We start from the raw sequence: 5,139 nt of genomic DNA on the forward strand, positions 1-5,139 counted from the left end.
TTACACTACCTGACTTCAAGACTTTACAAAAACAGTGACCAAGAGAGGATGTTTACATCCATGCAGCCCATAAACAGACTCCCACACACATGGACAGCTGAGCCTTGACAAAAGGGCACAGTCGGTCCCGTGGAGAAAGGGGAGTCTTTTAAACAAATGCTGCAGGAACACCTGGCTAGCCACATGGGGAAAAAGAAGTATTTATCTATATCCTGCACCAAATACAAAAATCAACTCAAAATGGACCATGGATCTAAATGTAAAACCTGACACTATAAAACTTTTAGGAGGAAACATAGGAGGAAATCTGCATGACTTCTGGGTCAGGCAAAGATTTTTGTAGATTTATACCAAAAGTATCATCCTTAAAAGAACAAATTGATAAACACTAATTTCATCCAAATGTAAAACTTCTGTTCTTCAAAAAGGCTCTATTTAGATAAAGAAAGACACACCACAAACTTGAAGAAAATATTTGGAAACTATGTGTCTGATAAGATGTGTATTCAAATACATAAAGAACTCTTAAAATCCAATAAGATGAAAATTAATGACTCTTTTCAAACATGAACAAAATATTTGAACAGTCAATTCACCGAAGGGCACATGCAGATAATGAGTTAAAGCACACAGAAGATGGAGGTGTAGGTAGACACACTGTGCCTCCTCACACGAGCAAAGGAGGACAACAATTTAAAAACAAAAATGACCAGAACTGACAAAAAATCGAACTGTATGGAAGTCCAACAACCAAGGAGTTAAAGAAGACATACTCATCCAGATCGGTAGGAGGGGCAGAAGGACTTGTGGCAAGGTGGTGGCTGGTGTACCCAGCAAGGAGGCAACTGGTGGAGCATGCAGTCCCACATTCGTAAGCAGATAAACTGGGAGAAACAACTGGAGAGCAGGATGATCTGTGTAACCCAGAGCCCCAGTACAGAAGTCTCAAACCACTGACTGAAAACACCTGTGGGGGTTGAGGTGGCAGGAGAGAATCCCAGCCTCATAGGAGAGTTGGTTGGAGAGACCCACAGGGTCCTTAGAATATACACAAACTGCCCACCAGAGAATCAGCACCAGAAGGGCCTAATTTGCTTGTGGGAAGAGCAGGGAAGTGACTTAAACCTGGCAGAGAGCAGAGCAAATGCCATTGTTACCTCTTAGACTCCTCCCGACATGCAGCATCACAACGCAGCAATGTGGGTTGCCCTGCCCAGGTGAACACCTAAGGCTCCGCCCCTTATACATAACAGGTGCAACAAGACAAAAAAAAAAAATGGCCCAAACAAAAGGACAGATCAAAGCTCAAGAAAAAATACAACTAAGCAATGAAGAGATAGCCAACCTATCAGATGCACAGTTCAAAGCACTGATGATCAAGATGCTCACAGAACTGGTTGAATTTGGTTGCAAATTAGATGAAAAAACGAAGGCTATGCTAAGTGAAATAAAGAAAAATGTACAGAGAACCAATAGTGATGGGAAGGAAACTGGGACTCAAATCAATGGTGTGAACCAGAAGGAAGAAAGAAACATCCAACCAGAAAAGAATGAAGAAACAAGATTTCAAAAAAGTGAGGAGAGGCTTAGGAACCTCCAGGACATCTTTAAACGTTCCAACATCCGAATTATAGGGGTACCAGAAGGAGAACAGGAAGAGCAACAAGTGGAAAAGTTATCTGAACAAATAATAAAGGAGAACTTCCCCAATCTGGCAAAGGAAATAGACTTCCAGGAAGTCCAGGAAGCTCAGAGTCCCAAAGAAGTTGGACCCAAGAAGGAACACACCAAGACACATCATAATTACATTACCCAAGATTAAAATGGAGGAGAGAATCCTAGAAACAGCAAGAGAAAAGGAGACAGTTACTAACAAAGGAGTTCCCATAAGACTGTCAACTGATTTCTCAAAAGAGACTTTATAGGCAATAAGGGGCTGGAAAGAAGTATTCCAAGTCATGAAAGGCAAGGACCTACACCCAAGATTACTGTATCCAGCAAAGCTTTCATTTAGAATGGAAGGGCAGATAAAGTGCTTCTCAGATAAGGTCAAGTTAAAGGAGTTCATCATCACTAAGCCCTTATTACATGAAAGGTTAACGAGATTTATCTAAGAAAAAGAAGATAAAAAAATATGAACAGTAAAGTGACAGCAAAATCACAATTATTAACAACCACATCTAAAACAAAAACAAAAGCAAACTAAGCAAACAACTAGAACAGAAACAGAGCCACAGAAATGGAGATCAAATGGAGGGTTATCAGTAGGGGAAGTGGGAGAAGGGAAAGAGAGGGAAAAGGTACAGAGACAAAGTAGCACAAATAGTAGGCAGAAAATGTACAGGGGGAGGGTAAGAATAGTATAGGAAATGTAGAAGGCAAAGAACTTATGTGTACGACCCACGGGCATGAATTAAAGGGGGAAAATGTGGGTGGGAGGGGGTGTGCAGAGCAGAGTGGAGTGAAGGGGGGGAAATGGGACAACTGTAATAGCATAATCAATGAAATATATTTTTCAAAAAAGCACACAAAAAATGCTCAGTATCATTAGTCATCAGAGAAATTGAAACCACAATGAAATACCACTGTCTCCCTATTAGAATAGCTTAAATCTCATCTCGTGTGTTGGGGAGACACATGACAGTCTCACTGTGTTGGGGAGAATGTAGAGCAATCCACACACTGCTGAGAATGTACACCATCTTTTGAAAACAGTTTGACAATTTCTTAGAAAGTTAAACACATATCTCCCACATGATCCAGCCATTTTACCCCCTAAAAGAAATGAAAGCACATATCCAAACACAGACTTGTACATAAATGTCCACAGAAATTTTATCTGTAAAAGCCACAATCTAGAAGCAGCTCACAGGTCCATGGATACACCAACTGTAGTGTACCCATACAATGGAATCCTAATCAGCAAATAAATCGGAATGAAACACTGAGTCACACAGCAGCATAGACGGACCTCAAAGTAATGATGCTGAGAGACAGAATGATTCCACTTACATAAGACTGCAGGAACTGCAAACTGATCTACAGTGACAGAAAGCAGGTCAGTGGTTGCCAGGAGACAGAGGGCGGTACAGAGGGCAGAGGGAGGGATCACAGAGGGGCACAAGGAGGTTTCGGGGTAGGGGGATAGGTCGTTGTTTTGATTGTGGTAATGGTTTCATAGGTGTGTGCATATGTCAAATCTTGTCAAACTGTGCACCTTAGATGTGTGTAGTTTATCATATGTCAATATTACATCTATAAAGCTGTCTTTAACATTCTGAATAATTATATCAGTAAAACAGTAGAACAGGAACATCCAAAGAGCCTCTTGGTCATAAAAGCAACAAGAACACTGGCAAAATCAATCAGATTCAACTTTTCAGAGCTCTAGAAATTAACCGAAGACTTGAAATGAGAAAGGTTTATTCAAGAAACAGCTGGATCTTGGTAAGAACAGCGTGCTTTGGTACGCCCTGTTCCCACCTGCCCACCCCATCTCCACAGCAGCCTCGAAGACTGCCAGCTGCCCAGCTGAGCGGTGAGGGTGCACCCCAGCACACACGCAGAGTTCCTCAGCAAAGTCTGAGAAATGCATTGGTTCCAGGAATTCAAGGAAATCTCTGTTCAGTCATGGGCTAGCCGCTAAACTAATTGAAGGAAGACTGCAGTGGCCATGCATGACAAAGAATACATGACAATTATAGAATTAGTTCAGAAAATCACGAAACGGACATCAGCAAAACAATAGCAACAACAGACCTTATGAAGGGGGAGAATCTGATTTCCAAGTGCTTCCACATTATAGCATCTAAAGTGTTCAGTTTTTTTTAAAGGAGAGGTATGCAAAGAAACAAGAAAGTATGTCTTATGCAAGGAAAAAAGCAACCAATAGAAACTGTCCCTGGGGCAGCCCAGATATTAAACTTCCTAGACAAAGACTTTAATCTGCTATTTTAAATATGTTCAATGAACTGAAGGAAACCACATATAAAGAACTAAAAGAAAGTATGAGAACAACATATCACTAAATAGAAAATGCCAATAAAGTGACAGAAGTTATTAAAAGACTAAAATAGAAATTCTGGTGTTGAGAAGTTCAGTAACTGTTATGAAAAATTCTATGGGGGCTCATGAACGTGCCTGAGCCAGCAGAAGAAACAACCAGCAAACCTGAAGACAGGTCTGCCTGTCCAGTCTGAAGAACAGAGCAAACCCAGAACGAAGAACAGGGAGCGGAGTTCTTTGCTCCCAGACCTGTCTCAGCCCCACGGGACACTTACATGCCAAAATACACATGATGGGAAATAGACATAATGGGAAATACATATACACAGAAGTAGAGAAGAGGAGCAAAGAGAATATTTGAAAAGACAATGGACACCTGGACACATCATAATCAAACCATGGAAAGTCAGAGAGAGATTTTAAAGTAGCAAAAGAGAAATGACTCATCATCACATACAGGGGATCATAAATAAGATCAAAAGCTGATTTCTCATCGGAACCCTCGGAGGCCAGAAGACACTGGGAGGCCATATTCGAAGTGCTGAGCGATAAAGACCATCCATCAACCAGGAATTCTATATATGGGAAATTCTATATATAGAAAAACTGTCCCCCCAGAAGTGAGAAAGAGACTGAGAGGAAACAAATCACGAGGTAAAACAATAAAATTACTATTTTATTTGTATTTTACTGTAAGCAAATAAAATGAAAATATATACATATTTGAACAAAATAAACAACAATAAGCAAAATCTGAGAGAATTCATTGCCAGTGAATCTGCCCTGCAAGAAATACTAACGAGAGGTCTTCAGGCTGAAATGAAAGGACACTGCGTGGTTGCTGGAATCAACATAAAGAAATTCAGAACACTGGTACAGGTAACAAAAAATAGTATAAATGTATTTTTTCATTTGTGAACTCAAACAGTTAGTTACCATTTGACCCAGCAATTCCACCTGGAGGCAAACACCCAAGAGAATGTCCACACAAAACCTTGTCTGTGGATTTTTGTCACAGCATTATTCATAACAGTGAAAAGGTGAACACAAGCCAAGTGTCTATCAACTGATGAATGGATCAACAAAAGGTGGTCTCCCCATGCAGTGGAATATTATTCGGCCATGAAAAGGAAC

The sequence above is a fragment of the Artibeus jamaicensis genome, unplaced genomic scaffold, assembly GCF_021234435.1.
Source record: "Artibeus jamaicensis isolate MK-2021 breed Jamaican fruit bat unplaced genomic scaffold, CSHL_Jam_final scaffold_474, whole genome shotgun sequence".
Classification (NCBI taxonomy): Eukaryota; Metazoa; Chordata; class Mammalia; order Chiroptera; family Phyllostomidae; genus Artibeus; species Artibeus jamaicensis.